The following is a 20,228-nucleotide window of genomic DNA, read 5'->3' as shown; positions in this document are numbered from 1 at the left end:
CTTGGGATACATTATCCAATTTTACAAATGCACATATATTAACATATTTATAGCTTTCTACATATGCCTATCTATGCGCAAAATTGTGACCCTGGAGGTGATCCCACCAGAATTGTGGTCCTCACAGATGGTTGACCCTCTGTAGGAAAATGAGAAGTCAGGTGAGGCTGCTCTATAAAGGTCAAAAGACACTTACTTGTATCATCTCTCTATGTAATGTGTCCCAGTGGTTAATAGTGTTAATTTTTAGTAAATATTTCCTTATCTCTTATATAAACTCCCCAAATTAGAAGTTAAGTTTATTACCTGTGTTTTCAGTCCTTTGTAAGTATGCAAAACTGATGCTCACCACATCTTTCACAGAAGTTGTTCACTTATTTAAAAGCCATTATCATGTTCCTCTCAGCTGTCTAATGTTCATAGAACCTTACCTTATAGCCCCATGTGCCTCTGTCTTTAATCAATAGGGTTTTCCTGCAAATTCACTATGTTTTTTTTAAATTTTTTATGTCTTTATTTTATTTTGAGACAGAGAGACAGAGTGCAAACAGGGGGTGGGGCAGAGAGAGAGGGAGACAGAATCCAAAGCAGGCTCCAGGTTCTGTGCTGTCAGCACAGAGCCCGACGTGGGGCTCGAACACAGGACCTGAGATCATGACCTGAGCTGAAGTTGGAAGCTTAACCGACTGAGCCACCCAGGCGCCCCTGCAAATTCACTATCTAATTAACGTATGGAATTCCATAGGGGACCCAGTACTCTACTAAGAGCTTGACCCATACAAAATATTTGATTCCTTAACTGCAGAGGGAAAGAATGTCAAACCTTAGAGGAAGTTGAGATTTGCTGCCTTGCTGTTGCATAGGACAGCATTCAAACCTCTCTGCCTCAGGACAAACGATGGGTACTCACGGGCACTTTCAGTGGATAAGGACAGAGACAGAGATGTTGAAAAAGGATACACTGTTCTGCATTTACATTTTGGGGTGTGGCTAGCAGGCACCCAGTACAGTCCCAAATTAATCCTACCCAGTGATTCACAGAGGTCCTGTCCTTACCTGTCAACTTTCCTTTGAAAGATAAATGAACACATGATAAATGAATAAATAGTGAATAAAGCATCTCCTCATCATTAATCATACTAAAAATAGTGGCAGGCATAGTAGATGTTGTTTTGGATAGGAGCCAGATCACAAAGATGGCACTGAAGATTTAGCTTCTTAAATATTTCCTTATATTGTCAAACATAACTTTTAGAAATGAAATTTATACTCACCTGGCCTTCAGAAACTTTAGTGACAGAAATAATGCTGAGAAATTCTTACGTTAAGACGTGATAATTTGACAGTGAATCAATAAACTATTATGGTATTTGATCCTAAGTTTTATAAGATACATAAATATACAAATATACAATATATCTACATATATATCTCCAAGAAAGTAAATATCTGATTAAAGCAAGAAAGAAGTGTCCTAGGAAATCTGTTTCTAAGCCAAAGCTCTTTTGTATTTTTTAAGGTGCCTGATTTTAAAACCTTCTATAGATCCTTAATTTGTTAAAACAAGGCAACTTTTATATTCCCTTATGCATATTAAGAATATGTGTTATCTTGAAGAAAGGGATTTTTTTTTTCTCAAAGCCAAGCCTACACTGGATTGTTTTCCAATGTCTTTTCATAGTTCTACATCAGACATACTATCCAAGCTCAAGTTTAGGAAAGGGAAGCTTCCCTATTCCCGACTTCCCCCTATGTCTCATTGGGTATTGGTAGGTGATAATGTCTGAAGTAAACTGTAGGAAGTATTAGTCACTACCACTGACTAAAACAGAGAAAAATACTATTTGGGATCGGAGGGATGAACAGTTTTGTCCAGCCAGCCCTCTTTTGCCCACAGAGAGAACGGGAGAATCCCAACAGGGGGAAACACTGGTCAGACAGGACCGCGGAGAAGCCACCTAGCGTTTCTTGGTTGCTCAGCCTTCCTTTCTCCCATATAATGTAACGTGGCTGTATGACAGAGTAGCCACCTTATTCAATTCCAGAGATCCGATGACCTGATGGTGTGCATTTCTCTTAGCGTGGCTCAAGAATGAATGTAACTGCTTCGAAAAATGACTCGGACCATGTAATATAGAGAAAACAAAATACCTACAATGAAAACTGCCAGTTACCAAAGGCGAGCGGGAGAAATAACATATTCTGTAGCCACAATTTGCTGAAACGTGGTAACAAAGCGTTGATGCCCTGGTATGCAATCAAGCGATTTCTTTTGTACCAGATCTGTCTGTCCCTGGATTATCCCCCACATGTGCCCCCAGAGTAAATTGGGGGCACTTTCTCCTTTATGAAATACACTGTGAGAGAGATTTGACTCCCTCAAATCAGGTTTAAGGACTCAGGGATTTCTCTTGGAAGCTGGCTTCCAACCACACACTCTGGGTTTACACTGCCTGGGTTTCTGGGGTCTTAGCCCTCCTTGTGTAGCGCTAAAGCTATTCCGCAGCCCGTCTGCATACGTCCCCCTATCAACAAGTCCTTTTTTTTTTTTAACATTTAAATTGTTCTTAAAGATCAAAAGAAACACTATAATTCATTGCATGTCGAAATCGTACGAAGCTCAAATTTCAGCGTCTCTAGAAAGTTTTATTGGAACACGGTCAAGGTCAGTCACCTGCTTACCATCTATGGCTGCTCTCTCACCACGGGGCAGAAAGGAGTTCCTTGCGACACAGCCCTACCGCCACAAAAGTCTCAACCATTTACTGTCTGCCTCTTGACAAAAACAGCTTATCACTCCTGCCCTAGATGCCAGCGTGGGGCTTCCTGCCATTTAACAGCTGTTTTTTAGACTTCTGTTTATCTCCATAGCCCTCGTCTTATGCACTAATACTGGAAAAGCAACAAACCAACCAACCAACAACAACAAAACCTGTCTTCTAAAGAACTGGGGCATTTCATTTACCACCAGAAGACATCTCAGTAGGTTTCCTTCTCTTCTTTTAGTTTACATATTTATTTGGAGAGAGAGACAGAGAGAGAGAGAGAGAGAGAGAATGAACCTCAAACAGACTCTGCACCACCAGCACAGAACCTGATGCGCGCTTGAACTCAGGCACCTTGAGATCATGACCCGAGCTAAAACCAAGAGTGGGACCCTTAACCGACTGAGCCACCCAGGGGTCCCGCAGTAGGTTTGTTTTTGTTTTTGTTTTTGTTTTCCCCACGCAGAGAGGGGACAGGATAGACAAGTGACAGCAGTCTGGTAAGTCCTTAGCTTCTCCTTGGTCCTAAGATCTTCCCTGTTTTCCTGCCTCTAGGCACTAATGCGGGAGGAGGGTTCACTGTTCCTTTTAACCAAGCTCATCATTATATAAAGCTTAGCCATCCTGGATCTCACCCAGATCAAAAGGCTTCTTTTATCATGACTGTATTGTATTTTTTTTCTCTTTGCTTTCAGATATGTCGACATAGATGGACCATAGCTTCTCTGCTGTAAAACTTCATTAAATGTTGCAAGAAGCAGTCAACATATTTCAAAGTATTGACATAATGTGACCAAGTCTCCCAAAGCTTCACATTTGGTATGCGAAAATATGAGTCTCGAGTCACTGCAGGTGATAACTGCTAACAGTTTTGCTAATGTTTAACAAGCTTGCTAACTTCCCAGTTGAGGACAAATAAATAATATGCCCTATAACGTGCTTTCACTCAGACCACCTCACATCTCAGTGTCTCTTTTTATTCTTCTTTTTCATGTGCCAACAGTCATATTAGTGTGGAATCCTTGGGCACCAAGTACAGAGTCTGAACTCAGGTTAAGCAAAACTATGACTGTATTGGCACATGGAATCCGGAAACCCGGGAGTGGAGTTAGCATTGACTTATGCAAGGATTCAAATGATATGATCAAAATTGTCTCCCCCTTAATACCTCAGTTCTGTATTTTTTAAATGTTGTTTTCATTTGTATGTTAGAAATCTGATTGATTTGCTCCTAATTACCCATCATCAAGACCTTGCACCCAAACCAGGTGGAGATGAGTTTCTTCCCCAAAGGGAAAGCATCCAGAAAGAAATAATGTTTTACAAGGCAATTTGGAAAGATGCTTTGAAATTCAAAATAAGCATCCAAACTGAGATTATTGACATCACGTGAATCAGGAAGTGTTGGTGAGAAGAAATATGCATAGATGCAAGAAGGTCTAAAAAGAGATGATCACTCTTGAGTATAAGTTAAATAAATTTCCATTAGTGGGAATTGTCAAATGGATACATTTAATGAAAAATGGCACTCTCAAAATATGAGTACGAAGCAGGCACTTAAAATATGTATTTATGTATTTAAATTAGGTATAATTATGTAGAGTAAAAATAATCACAGTATAATATCTACAGGTTGCTATTATTTATTTATGTACAACAAATTATATATTTCTGAGTTATATATGTATTTTAAGGCAAAGAAAATGGCAGCAGATACTAAAAAATGATAATGTTAATTTTCTCAAGGATACCATTTTGGCATTTTTGTCTTAGGCTTGTCTCTGAAGTCAAAGCTATTATGACAATGATGTATTCATGCATAAGCTATGCAATTAAAATAAATAACTCTTTAAAATTACAAATTATACATTACAAATTAGGGATCTTATTTCTGGAAAATCTGAGAAAATCTCTCAAAAATTACTGGGACCTGAGATTTCATTACAATGCCTGGTTATAAATTTCATATCTATAAAATCAATAAGTTTCTCTACAAAAAGTACAAATAAAAGGTTGGAAGATAGGAAGTTCATGAAGTTCAAATTTATAATAGCAATGAAAAAGAAATAATACCTGAAATAAAATGAAATGAAAGTTATGGGCCTATGTAGGGAAAATCATAAACTGCTCCTTAGGTACCAGACAAAAGGTCAACAAAATGTGAAAAATATTCACAACATATGTAATAAAAGGGAAACGCCTTACAATAGATCGAGGTCTTACAAGTCAATACATAAAAGACCCCTATGTGTTCCTTTAAAAATGACATTCGAAGGGCACCTGGGTGGCTCAGTCGGTTGAGTGTCCAACTTCAGCGCAGGTCATGATCTCACGGTTCTGAGTTTGAACTCCGAATCGGGCTCACTGTTGTCAGCCCAGGGCTCACTTTGGATCCTCTGTCCCCCTCTGTCTTTGCCCTTCCCACACTGGCGATCTCTCTCTCTCTCTTAAAAATAAATGTTTAAAAAATGATATTAACCCCCCAAAATAATAAATAAGTGCTCTAGACACGTGTGAAAATATGCACAATTATACGGACTAATAAGTGATATTCAAAGAAGAGCATAGAAGTTCCCAGGTGGTTTTACAGATCAAAATGTTTATAACTCTTTTTTTTTTTTAAGTTTTTTTTTTTTCAAAGTTTATTTATTTTTGGGACAGAGAGAGACAAAGCATGAACGGGGGAGGGGCAGAGAGAGAGGGAGACACAGAATCGGAAACAGGCTCCAGGCTCCGAGCCATCAGCCCAGAGCCCGACGCGGGGCTCGAACTCGCGGACCGCGAGATCGTGACCTGGCTGAAGTCGGACGCTTAACCGACTGCGCCACCCAGGCGCCCCAAAATGTTTATAACTCTTGAAAGAACGCAAAAACAATATGGCAGTGCACTGCTGATGTGGACGGACTGGAAACACATCCAACTGCACTGCAGGGAATATTGTAGTAGCCACCATCATTTCAGTCACACGGTTCCAAAACCCAGTTGTTCTATTGCCGGGAATCTATTCTAAAGATATACTCACAACAGTATAAAAGCAAAGTATTTTCTGACACATTATTTGTGATAGAAACAATCAGGAAACCCTCCAACATCTATCAACATAGCATTGGGTAAATAAGTTATGTACATCAAGGCAACAATATTTAGAATGAAATTAAGCTACAGGTAGCACAAGGTAGAGTGTGTGTGTGTGTGTGAGAGAGAGAGAGAGAGAGAGGGAGAGAGAGAGAGAGAGAGAGAGAGGCCTTTGAAAAGATGAATAAGAAATTCTAGAGTGCCTCAGAATTGTGTCATTGGTGAGGTACGGGAGTAAAATTACATGTGTCGTTTTATAACCATTTGCGGTATTTGGCAAAAATGAATTTTAAAATGCATACTGAAAACAGGAGTGCCTGGGTGGCTCAGTCAGTTAAGCGTCTCACCGCGGCTCAGGTCATGATCTTGCGGTTCATGGTCCGAGCCCCGTGTCAGGTTCTGTGCTGACATCTCAGAGCTTGGGAGCTTGGAGCCTTCTTCAGATTCTGTGTCTCTCTCTCCCTCTGCCCCTCCCTGACTCATGCCCTGTCTCTCACTCTCTTTCTCTCCCTCTCTTTCTCTCTCCCACTCAAAAATAAATAAACTTTAAAATGCTTACCAAAAACATTTTAGTTTACGTAGCAAGATTATTGTCAACGTGGGATTATAAAATTTGAGGGGTTCAATAATTCACTATCTGTAAATTAAAATGGTCAGAATTATTTTCTAAAGAGAATTCTGGCCAGGCTTCCAGACTTATTCTCACATCTTAATTTTAATAAGACATTATTATTCTTGTGATCAGTTTCACTATCACATAGGAAAACAACATATTAGATGCACATTAAGAGCACAGATTTAGGATTCAAACAAACCTGGATTTATTTCTAACTCTGTGTACTAGATGTGTGACCTCTGTCTATATAATATATAAGAGAATCATTTTTTCACCTATAAATTAAAAACACAGAACTTCATCTCAGGGAGCTCTCACGAAGGAATCAATGATTCAATATATGTACAACACTTATCATGGCATCCGACGGCACACGTATTCAAAAATGGGTATTAATATTCTTCATTGGAATTTTTACACTTAACGTTGAACTCTGACCACTAAACCTCAAGAACTTGAAAGATGATAAACATCTCATGCTCATTGATGCTGATTTAGCTTTCAGTAAGTCAGCTGAAACGGCGATAATTCTAGAAAGCTCTTGACAATACGTGTGCTTTATTTATTCCTTGAAATGTGCCATGGAGGTAATTCAAGGATCTCCACTGGAGAATCAAAGAAAATGACTGGGAATAGTAACACACGTACTTTCACCACTGCAGTGTTTTTTATTTGCTTTATGTATCGCAGTAACTTTTATTAGAAAAAAAAATGTTCTATCAGAAAAAATGGAAACATTGGGGGAAAAACATTTTTATAATATTTCCCTTGATTAAATCACAGAAGCAGAAAGATGGCTACTTAACATTCGCATCTCTTGCACTTATTCCAGAAGCTTACATTGAGAGATGCTCTAAAAACAGATGTTTTTGACTTCAGTAAACACTGTATAATTTATGGGGGTCCTTGAAAGAAACTCTGTCATGTCTCATGATAGCAATAGCCCTATATTAAAGGGATGCTGTAAAATCAGATGCTTCCAAATCAGGAATAACTTTGGAGCTCATGAGTTACGGACATAGTGACTTGTATGATGGACACCACTTCCTTCTCCAGGTTGGCTTCTAGAGAGCAGAAAGCCAACTTCATGGCCTGCTCACAGCAAACGTGAAAGGATTTCACAAATTGATTTTTGTATTAGTCTCATTTGGGGATCCATTTTATGAGTCCCTAACTTTGTATATGTCTTCTCTTTCCCGCCTGCTTCTATTCTAGGATACCTTAATGCATTTTATGTCTCTATCGTTTCAACAAATATTCATCGATCTTCTACTAATGGGCCAAGACCAGGAATGGGCGCTAGGAGTGGGGTGGATTACAAAGTATGTGACCTTGCCAATAGGAAATGTATTTTCCATGTCCGCTTCCTTTAAAAGGCAATATACTAATTAATTAGCTAATAAAAACTGGTCTTGGTAGAAAGGGCGGTAAATCCGTATCTGGAACAAGTGCCCATTTCAGGGAGGAAGCACCACGGTGATCCCTTGATGGAAAAGGTCTGACAGAATCGTCCTGCCAACCAGAGGCCGGCCTGAAGGCATGGAGGCAGACTTAAGGCCGCGATCCCTTCCATCCGCCCACGAGGGGCCTTCAGCCTTGGCTGGAGTCAGATCAACTCTGGAGATGGGAATGATGTGATTACGTGAACACTTAGCATCCGAGCACCCTGCCAGCTTTGTCCATAACCCACTGTGGAGGCATGACTGCACAAAGATGCTGACTCACAGCCATCAAGGGCGTCTTGTCTAGCAGATATTTGGGAGCCTGACCCCACCCTCTCCTAGCCTGCTCAGCCTCTGCTGAGAAATCTACTTACAGCCTAAGGGGGGATTCCATTGTATGTGAGGAATGTTTTTATGTGTGTGTTTGTGTGTGTGTGTGTGTTTCACTTGCTGCTTTTAAGGTTTTCTCTTTATCTTTGATTTTAGGCAGTTTTATAATATGTCTTGGAGAAGATGGTTTGGGGTTGAAATTGTTTGGAAACCTGTGAGTTTCATGGATTTGCACATCCAAATCTCTCCAGATTTGGGAAGTTCTCAGCCATTATGCCTTTAAATAGCCTTCTGACACTTTCTTCTGATTTTCTCCTTTTGGAACTCCAATAATACCTGGACTGTTTCTTTAAATGGTATCCTGTGGTTCACGTGGTCTTTCTGCAGACCACAGAGTGGCAAGTAGGACCTTTGTTCCTCTGATGTCCTCCCACAGCCCTGGCAACTCTCCTCCCCAAGACCCGCTGCCTCCGGATGTGCCTCGCTCTACAACTCTCCGGATGAGGCCAGAAAGAAGTGGACTTCTTTGACAGCACCCGGCACAGCTGGGAAAGCCTGGCGCTCACTCACATGTCACTTTCCCCCATGGGAGAAAGCACAGGTCAGGAAGGTCTCTCCTGGCCCCGAGCCGTGTGGACTGTGAGAGAGGTGATCTGGGTAAATAGAACTGTTCCTCTCTCCCTCCAAAGTGTTTCCAGTCTTAGGTCTTTCCCGCTCAAACAGTTTGCTGGAACTTCTCCACTGGACTCCCCAACTGCCAGGCAAGTTCTCGTGCCTGTGGGTAATCATCTAAATTGGTGTTAGTCCACCGTGTCGAGAGCATTACCACATATCTATATTTTACAGTAAAGCAAACTGAAATGTATTACTTGTGATACAAATCAGAACTCTGAGACGACCCTTGAGATCCCTACTCCCTGGTGTACCCAGCTATAAAATCCCACCCCCCCCCCTGCAAATGTAGTTAACACTTGTGAATATACAGCAATATTTATTCTCATGATAATGTTACATACTGTCTCAGCAGACTAAGGTAAGGTATTTTCCTGATGGCTTTGAAAAACCAAGCTGCCCACCACGTTGTGAGGGACACCATAGTGGGCACTAAATGCAGCCTCTAGGAGCTGACAGGTTGCCAGCCAAGAACACAAGGACCTCAGTCCTACAGCCACAAGGAAATTAATTCTGCTGACAACCAGGGAGCATGGTTGAAGATTTTTCTTTGACTTGAGCCTCCAGAAAAGCACAAAGTTGGTCAACACCTTTATTTTTTTATTTTATTTTATTATTTTACTTTGTATTCATTTTTTTTTTGAAAGAGAGAGAGAGAGAGAGAGAGAGCAAGTGGGGGAAGGGCAGAAAGAGAGGGAGACACAGAATCCGAAGCAGGCTCCAGGCTCCGAGCTGTCCGCACAGAGCGCGGCAGGGGGCCCTAACTCACAAACTGTGAGATCATGACCTGAGCCGGAGTCAGATTCTTAATCAACTGAGCCACCCAGGCACCCAAGATCAACACCTTTAGTTAAGCCTTGGGAGGCCCTGGCTCATGGAAATTGGGAGATGATACAGAGTGATGTTTTAAGCCATAGTTTGTTACCAACCAATAGAAAGTTAAAACCCGGCTCATGTATTTTCACATAGGAGGAAGAAAGAATATTCCCTCTTGATGGTGCCATGATACAGCCAATTATCCCGGAAAAGCGAACCAGAAGACAAATGCTGAGCTTAAAGGCACATGTGGACGGAACACACACAACAGGAAGTGCTAAAAGCGTGGGTGCAAATGCCAGGGATGCAGATACAGACAGTGTGAGTGCGGAATGTGCCCTTCGAAACCACGGAGGCCAGTCTTCTCATTTCACAGCTGCGGGACGGAATAGTTCATTCCATGCCAGAGGCGATGCCAGCCGGGGCAATATGTTAACTGCAGCAGCTCGATGGTGTCCGAATGTCAACCCAGTCTCAGCACCAGCTCTGTTCCCACTGCCCGGAAAGAGCCGAAGACAAATTACTTCCTCGCTGTCTTTGTTATTTACTCTCATGCCTTTCCTTCAAGTTAGAAGAGTGAGAGCAAACAAATACAAAGACTTCTACACTATGAACCCAGGGGTCTCTGTATTTTCCTCTGATCTTAATACCATTAATACATGCCGCTAAATCTGTCACTTAATATCAAAGGATAGCTCGGATATACACGTGCGAGACCCCTGCGTTAAACGAATCGTGATAATATTGTTTATCCTCTGCGAATTCCATCTAAGAATATTGTTTTGGCTTCCTTGACTATACTGGCATGAAACGTCAAGTAGCTTCTTGAAAACGTTATTGAAGAAATTAACGCAGGTTTACCAGGAATAAGTCTCATTTTCCATCAGTCACATCAGGCCAGATCTAAGTGGGAATTTCCTATTCATTTCAAAGAGAAATACCAACCGTGATCATTTCTATGTGGCTCTAAATAAGACATGCACATTATCATTAAGAGTCTGAAATCAAAAGGATAAGATCTAAAGTCATGTTGGAGCAGGGTTGTGAATAATGAAACATATAAGCATGATGAATATTTTTAATTTGATATCATGAAACGGGAGATCAAATCAAACGTTATCCAATTAAAAGCAGTCATTCTAGTTTTTTTATGATGAAGGAAAGAACCTCTCCAAACCTCTCCAGCGTCTTGCCTGACTCATTGACATAGGCAACGATTTCACGTCTTACTGACACTGGAAATTTGAACGATTGAAGTCCTGATGTATTTTTAGAAATAAAAAATGTCCCTGGAATAAAACCTCACAGCTTCATAATATTTGTATGTCCTTGGGAAAACAAATGTTCTAGACAGAACTAATAAAAGTACTAAAAATAGACCAAACTATCGAAAGGACAAAAATCAGCCAGTATCAGCAAAATATTCTTGCTGTGTGTGCTCAAAGTAATGTCTATTTGTCCTCAGCAACACTGGCAAAGCCATTACATAAAAAATAATTAGGGAAATCTAAGCGGGGAAAACACCTGCTAAAAATATTTACTATAAAATAAGGATGAGGATTCTATACAAGTAAGGAATGCGCAAACATTATCATTTGATATTATTTATTTTACTTTTCCTAACCAATGACACAATATTTACCAACATTAACAGTTTTCACGCTGATAAAGGGGTTGATAAAGGGGTTTTCACCCTGATATTTCTATGTTAGAAAATCAACCGCAGAAACAAACCATCACACTACCCCACAGTCTTAATTTCTATTTACGACAGAAAACAAGAGGCAGTTGATTTTTTTAGCCGCAAAGGTAAGGAAGAAATGAATAGAAAGCAATTATGCCCGTTGGGACAGCCTAAGTAAGGTATGAAAACTGACTAACTTTTTTTTTCTCAATTCCTAGGATCTCTTGTCCAGCTAAACAAGAGAAAAGGAAGACAGCATACATGGTGTCTGCCAGAGTTGAATAGTCCAGGAAAAAGGTCCTGCTGTTCAGAGCTTTCTAGAAAGTGCTTACATATCTACCAGAGTCAGGACCACAAGCCAGAGGGAGGGGCACAACCCACGAGGGACAGGAACTGAACAGCAGTGTGACATCAATGGACCTTGGGTCCAGTCCTGACCTACGACTTCAGAATTCATGATTGATGGATATCATGACTTTGTTAAATTAACTTTTGTTAAGTGGAGCACAGGGAGCCAGATGGTGAGCTGCGATTCAACGAAGGACCACCGAGAAATTGAAATAGAGAAGTTGGTTACTCATAGGTCCTCGAGGATTGACACGGCACCCCTCAAGGAACCACACCTGGAGGTCAAGATGGGGCACAGGTGGAGAGCGACAGGGACTGAAGTACGTGCCTTTGTTAGGGTCCACGGGTGGAGTCCTGTGAGGTTCCTGAGCTGAGGAACGATGGATCGATTCAGACCATGAAGAGCAGAGTTTGGGTAAGCAAGCCCACAGGGGTCTTAACTAAGGAGTGCACAAGGCAAAGGCCCTGGAAGGAAGGGAAGGTTGTCGATCCCAGGGCTGTTGAGAAGTCATGGCAGGAGGTGCAGGCGTGACTCGGTCGATTGAGCGTCCCGACTCTTTATTTCAGCTCAGGTCATGATCCCAGAGTCCTGGGATCAGCTCTGTGCTGAGTTGGGAGCCTGCCTGAGATTCTCTCTCTCTCTCTGCCCCTCTTCTCCACTCATGCACTTTCTCTCTCTCTATCTCTGTCTCTCATTAAAAAAGAAGGAGAAGAAGTCATGGCAAGAACTTACATTTGCTTGTGACTCTGCAGGCTGCTGCCATTTTAAGGACCTGCAAGCTGCTTGGCCAAACAAAATGGACAAGGGGGCAGGAATGTCATGGAGAAGCTTAGGTAAACTCTTCAAGAGAGAGCACCTCCCTGGCTGGTGTCATTAGAGTTCTGGGTCCTAAGCTTTAAAGTTGCAGCTATACATGTGACAGAAATTGATGCATTGGTTTTCTGGGGCTACCATGACAACTTCCAGAAACTACGTGGTTTAAAACAGCAGGAATTTATTCTCTTACAGTCCTGGAGACCAGAAGTCTGAAATCAAGACGTCAGTAGGATTAATTCTTTCTGAATGCTGCGAGGAACAATCTGTTCCATGCCTCTCTATTAGCTCCTGGTGGTTTCAAGGCCATTCTTGGCATTCCTTGGCTTGTAGATGCATCGCTACCTTCTCACATGGTATCCTGTTCTCTGTGTGTCTTCATCCAGCCCTTTTGTAAGCACCACTGTCCTTAGATTTAGGGTTCACCCAACCCAGTACGACTTTTCTTAAGCATCACCTCTGCAAAGACTCTATATCTAAATAAGGTCACATTCTGAGGTACCAGATGGACCTGAATTTGGGAGAGACACTATTTGGCCCAAGAGAGTTTTCTGGCCCTTCAAAACTTCAAATTAATTTAGAACTAATTCTGAATCCAAAATCACATCTAAATGTCAACTCAAAAAATTCCAAATCTCATCATCTAAATCATTTAAATCAAGTATGGGAGAGACTCTGGATATGATCCACCCTAAAGAAATACTTTCTCCATCTGTAGACGCATGAAACTCAAAAATGAGTTATCTCCTTCCAAACTGTCACAACGGGACAGGTATAGGATACATATTCCCATTCAGTAAGTGAGGAAATGCAAAAATAAATAAATAAATAAATAAATAAATAAATAAATAAATAAAGGAGTCACTCATACAAAGCAAGTCTAAAACTCAGCAGGGCAATTTTCTCCAGGTTTCAAGCCCTGATAGTGATTCCCTGTGGCTTGATCTGCCCACTGGACCCATGAAACCCCAATCAGACTCTGCTCTGGGTTCAAGAAAGTCCTGCTCCCAGGCCCCTGAGAAGGCCGCTTCCTTTATTTCATCCTCTTTCCCTTACAGTCCAAGCTGGAAGTGGTTTTGCTGATTCACCATTTAAACATTGTGTCGGTCTGTGATATCAAGGGAGTTCCACAAGATAGATCCTTCTTTGGTAACCTCATCTCTATTCTTGGCTTCTGCTGTGGTGGTTGATTGGATCTGTGAGTCAGAAACCTACTCTGTTTAGCAAAAGTCTGTCCAACCTTGATGTTCTCCCTAAAGCATGCTTTCTCCTTTTTTTTTTTTCAATACAGCTAGACTGAGAATTTTCCAAATCATCAAGTTCTGGTTCCTTCTTGCCTATCATATCTTTCCTCAGTTTTTCCCACTCTCCTCACAGTTTACTATAAGCACCAAGGAGAAATTAAGCCACACCTTCCATATTATGCTTGAAAATCTCCTCAGCTAAGTATCCAAGTTCATTAAGTATCAGTTCTATTTTCCACCCAGTAGTAGAAGACAATTTATCTAAGTTCTCTGCCCCTTTATCATAAGGATCACCTTTCATTCAGTGTCTGATAGCGTACCCTTCATTTCTTTTTAAGATCTCACCAGAAGCACCTTTAATGATTCTATTTGTTCGTGACAGTGTATGGATTCTCTAGCCGGGTGACACTTTCTCTATTGTCTGCTTCACTTCCTTCTAAGTCATCACCAGATGTGTCTTTATCTTCCATGTCTCTACCAACAGTCTGTGAGGTTTTTTTTATGCACCTAAAAATTCTTCCAATTTTTACCCATACTGCAATTGAACAGCCACTCCCACATTCATAGGTATTTGTTACCACAGCATCCCACTTCCTGATACTAAAAATCTACTAGTTTCCTTGGAGTGTCATAGTGAATTACCATACACTAGTGGCTTAAGACAACCTAAATTTACTCTCTCACAGTTCTGTTACTAGGGGTTCAAAATCAATATGTTGACAGGGTCAGGGACACCCACCTGGGTGGTTCAGTGGGTTAAGCATCTGACTCTTGATCTCAGCTTGGGTCATGATGTCACAGTTCATGAGTTCAAGCCCCACCCAGAGCTCAGAGCCTGCTTGGGATTCTGTCTCTTCCCCTCCCTTGCTCTCTCTCTCGCACTCTCTCAAAATAAATAAGTAAACTTAAAATAATAAATATTTATTAAATATATTAAATATTAAATCTTTCCAAAAAATATGTTGACAGGGTTAGTACTTTCAGGACCCACAGGAATAATCTGTTTATATTTCTCTCTCATCTTCTGGTCACATCCAACAATTCTTAGACCTCTATCTTCACATGCCTTCTTCCCATGAGTATGTCTCTTCCCAAGACTTTCTCATAAGGACAATGTTCATTAGATTTTAGGGCCCACCCTCCTGGCATGACCTCATCTTAACATAGATAATCACATCTACAATTATTCAAAGCAGTACCATTGACATTCAGCACGCTTATGGCCCCTCAGTTTGGGCTGTGGACTTACCAACCTCTTCACTGTTGCTACTAGGGACATGGAATCGAGCCTTTTGAATGAGTTCTGCTGTGGGCAAGAATCTTCAGCCTGTGAATGGATCATCTTAAATATTTGACTGCAGTAAGTTTCTGAGGAACACTGATTTGCAGGAGGCCAGAGGGCTGAGAATCCAACATGCTGGAGTCATAGACAAGTGAATTCTTCCACCCTTCCCCTATAGATGGAGCGTCATCATCTCTCATTTTGTGAAAATCAATCAAGTTGTAAAATCACACTCACTAATATTTTCCCAAATCTGAAATACATACATACATACATATATACATAAATAAATAAATAAATAAATAAATAAATAAATAAATAAAGTATTACAAAAATTATGGTAATTTTAAAAAATAAATGTTTTCATGGCTAATGGAAGAAAGATAGAAATATGAGATCAAAAGTACTGTATTGATTAATCATCTCACGTGTAACATTTGTGGTGTGTATGGGGATGCATGTATGCGTAGATGAGTGTTAAAATTAATGAGGTTTGACAATTATTTTTATTACCTAACCAAAATTGTCTGAAGTTAGAATAAGTATAGTTATACCAATGATTAGATCACCTTCTAAACCATGGTGTGTTGGGAAGAAAATTTGAAGAATATCATTTTAATAAGGAGAGAAGATTCATCATCTATTTTGATGGTCTTGTTTAGTTCATCTCTTCTGCTGATATACTAGAGGGTCAGGTATCAGGTGGCCCCGGTCCGTGGCATCAGAGCATTTGATGACAACTCCCACGATTGATAGTTATTTATCACGTACTAATCATGAGTGAATAATCATGTATCATGTATTGGGATTTGGTGATGAGGAGAGGGATACATACACAATCTCTGTATGAATAACCCTGGAGACATGATATTTGTGACTAATTAAACAAATAAATAAATAAAATACGTTATTATTAAACTTGTACTTTCGAGTGATGGGTTTAAAAGGAACTATCATGGGAAACAACCTTCAGTTCCCAGATTTAATTTATTTCCATTGTAAATGTGAGAGCCTGCCTTCCATTTTATAGACCCATGAGAGCTTCTCAGCGAAAGCCGGTTAGCAGGAGCCAAAAGGGAAGGTCTTTTATTAAACCAAATCATTTAATTACCTCTCCCAACCTGGGGTCATTATGAGCTAGACAGAAAGCAAACTTAATGAGAAAGACGGCGAATATGCTTGGAAGGTGCATTCAGGTCAACTTCCCAGGTAAAGTGATTCATTTCCATAAAGACTGAGGATTAATTGAATAGGAAGAAAGCATTACGAAGTGGACAATTTCCAGGATTTTTGAGTGGTGTGAAAAGTGTAACTTTATTATTATATGAAACTACAACTTCATTATTGTCTTCAGAATAACGTATTTTGAACGTGACACGTTATCAGAATATTTGACATACTCATGTTCTTATCAAAATACTTTCTAATAATTATCTCTGATTCCCTACCTAAGTATGTTACTTATGATTTATTTACTTTAGCTCAATTTGAGCTATATCACATATAGTTATGTATGCTGTGTGTGTGTGTGTGTGTGTGTGTACCAGAAAATAAGCTAGTATCAGGATACGAATCCTACATTTAAGATCTTTTTTCAGAAAAAAGAATTTTCAACAAAAGGTAGTAAGCACATCATCTAGTAGGTATTCATTAAATCATAGAATATACAGAGTATGCTATCAATAAGCTTGTGATTCTTAGCATGATAAATACTGCAACTCGTTAGTGTTAAATAACTATATTATTGAAAAACATTTTGGCATTCTTAAGAATCTATAATAATTATTTACATCTGACATCTGAAGAATGGTTACTGAATATTCCCAACCTAATTTTACCCTTGGATTGATGAATAAATTTCAGTGATAAATTCCAAACGATACATACAAATGTTTTCTTAATAACAAAATAATTATAGCTTTTAGGAAAAACATAGAAAATGGCAGAAATACATGGATCATAGATACATAGATATACATTTAGAGAGATATCCGTGCACTCTAAGTATAATATTACTTGTTAAAGTGTTTATTTTTAAGTACTTAGCGCTATACGATGTTTGTAGACTGGGCTCAGACTTGCTCCAGATATCATCCCTAGCATCACATAAAATAGCGTCGACTCATTTATTGGTTAATTTTCAAATAAGCCAATCTATACCCACTTTTTAATATTATGCTTTTATACCAAAGCCTTGCCGCCTTGAATTTTATTAAGCTTATTTTTTTTTCATCGTAATTCTAGTGTAATTAATCTACAGTTATATATTAGTTTCAGGTGTACAACATAGTGATTCAACATTACCCCGTGCTCATCACCACGAGTATACTCCTAATCCCCTTCATCTATTTCACCCACCCCCTGCCCAACTCCCCTCTAGCAACCATCTGTCTGTTCCCTATAGTTAAAGAGTCTGGTTTTTGGTTTGTCTCTTTCGCCCCCCCCCCCTTTGTTCATTTGTCGTGTTTCTTTAATTCCACTTTTAAAGAATCAATACCATTGGGGCTCCTGGGTGGCTTAGTCAGTTAAGCATCCGACTTCGGCTCAGGTCATGATCTCTCGGTTTGTGGGTCCAAGCCCCACATCGGGCTCTGTGCGGACAGCTCGGAGCCTGGAGCCTGCTTTGGATTCTGTGTCTCCCTCTCTCTCTGCCCCTCCCCTGCTCACAGTCTGTCTCTCTCTGTCTCTCAAGAATAAATAAACGTTAAAAAAAAAAAAGAATCAATACCATCCACAGTTTTAAGTAAACATGGACACACACACACACACACACACACACACACACACATGCACTCTTACACGCACTTTTCTTGCTTTGTCGCACGTATAAAAAGTAACACACCTAACGAGAGACAGATAGAGAAAACCGAGACACGTGCTATTGGTACGCGTGTGCATGGATAGATGGATGTGTGTATCATACACTTGGTAGAAGTCTGTGTCCTAGATTTCTCGTCCCCCTCGTCACAGCCCTCCCCTTCCCCTGAAACGCTCCACCTTGCTCTCTAGCAAATGCTCCATGCAACCCCCTCTCCACACCACGTCCTGATCCTCTGGGGTGACCCAGTTCTTCCTGTGGGTTTACTGCACTCCCTCAGGCAGAGTTACTGAGCCTCTCCTCTGTGGTCAATTAGCATTTTGTTCTGCCTTATCTCGCATCACTAACAGTATTTTCACACAATGGACCCTGTATATGTCTGTTTACACTGCTAAACTACCGATTTCTTTAGAAGAAAAAGATCACGTACCTCATTTTATCTTTATAACCAGCAGTTTGAGAGATAATTGGTAGCTGCTGGACACAAGCTTTGTTGAAAGTATGCATAGAGAAATTGTGTTGTGCGTGGTTTTGGTTCTCCTAGTAAAATGTAGAACGTACACGATGATATCATTGTCCATAACAGAATTAATTGACCAAGCTAAATACACGATGGATCGTTATCATTTCTTTGCAGCCAGTGTGGCCTGAAGCCAAGGAATGGACTGTTTCATCAGATGCGGCTACTGACTTGAAGTCAACCTGAGTAACCAGCAGATAAAAAGGTCCTGTATTCACTACCCATTAAAAAATTATTATCCAAGTGTGAATCACAGATTGCAGGTAAGTAGTGCTTTTTCTTTTTCTTTTTTTTTTTTTTTTCAACGTTTATTTATTTTTGGGACAGACAGAGACAGAGCATGAACGGGGGAGGGGCAGAGAGAGAGGGAGACACAGAATCAGAAACAGGCTCCGGGCTCTGAGCCATCAGCCCAGAGCCCGACGCGGGGCTCGAACTCACGGACCGCGAGATCGTGACCTGGCTGAAGTCGGACGCTTAACCGACTGCGCCACCCAGGCGCCCCAAGTAGTGCTTTTTCAATATATTATTTAGGTCACCCTAGATTGTGGGAAAACACCGTACAATATACAACAGGAGCTCTCCAGACTCTCCCTCGGAAATCCCAAAGTTGGCAAGTAAGATTTATCACCCAGGGAGGTCGCATCTCCTAGTTTCGGATGAAGGTAAGCCTCGGTTTAATGTTTGGCTCCACCAAGCGCCAGCCGAGTGACCTTGTGTACGCGACTTACCTTCTCTCAGCCATGGGTTCTTTAAATCAAACACAAGTACAACAACGCCTGCTTCAAAACTGTGCAGGGAAGAACCCAAGTTTTTATGGGCACCCGGCGTAATGCTACCGCGTTGAATAGATTTTCTAAAAACTCCCTATCTGCTATTTAAAAAGAAATTCCCTTAATCTGAGAAATGTTTTTGTATCGAGGTCTAAATGCGGATTCCTCTGGTCGTGAAGACGTTTCTGATGGTTTCAGAGAAACTCTTGGCAGGGCGATGCACTCCTGCGCTGTGTTATCACAATAGGAAAACACTGGATGCACAAAATTAAAGTTCAGGTTAATCAAAATATTGCTTGACAAAGCAAATAATTGAATTGCACTTACAGTGCACTGTGGTAGACAGTAATTAACATGCAGCATCTCCGACATTTGAGTACAACTTCCAATTTCCATTTTAACATCATAGAATGCTGTCTACACATTTTTTAATGGTGCCCATGATAATAATATATTCTCTTTTTAATCATATTCCACGTTGCACGAAATGAAGCTTGCAATTTTCCCAGGTGCTTACCAAATTACTACTGCAAGCTAATTCTCAACCCCCAAGTTAGGAGTTTCAACAGAGAGCACATTAACAGCCTGCTTATGTCCTTCCTGTACAACAGAAGGTAAGTTAATATGTGCCTCAATTATATCCAGTTTGTGCATTTATAGCACCCTGCGGGCAGCAGTAAGAAAGCTGTAAATGTACTCATCCTGCTTTTTTAATGGTCTACTATATTACAGTAGAGAAAGACTAGAAAAGTAGAAAGGAGCAGAGGAAAAGAAGTATAAGGTGCTAGCGAAAGACATAGAAAAAAACACGTATGATGGGGGCTCAACAAGAAATGCCTAATAAGATCGTGGATTTCAAAGATTTTCAACTACATTTCTATGTGTATTGATATACGCATTTAATACATGAAATGTACATATATATGCCCTATGCTTCATTTTATACATCTTTGTTTAGTTTGACCAAATGATCAAGAGTATCTCACTTGCCAATAATGGTCTACAAAATCAAATCACGTAAGAAAGATG

This window comes from Herpailurus yagouaroundi, unplaced genomic scaffold, assembly GCF_014898765.1.
Source record: "Herpailurus yagouaroundi ecotype Mexico unplaced genomic scaffold, PumYag 142, whole genome shotgun sequence".
In the NCBI taxonomy this organism is placed as follows: domain Eukaryota; kingdom Metazoa; phylum Chordata; class Mammalia; order Carnivora; family Felidae; genus Herpailurus; species Herpailurus yagouaroundi.
The sequence above is the reverse complement of the archived record's forward strand: the minus strand, read 5'-3'. Positions refer to the sequence as shown.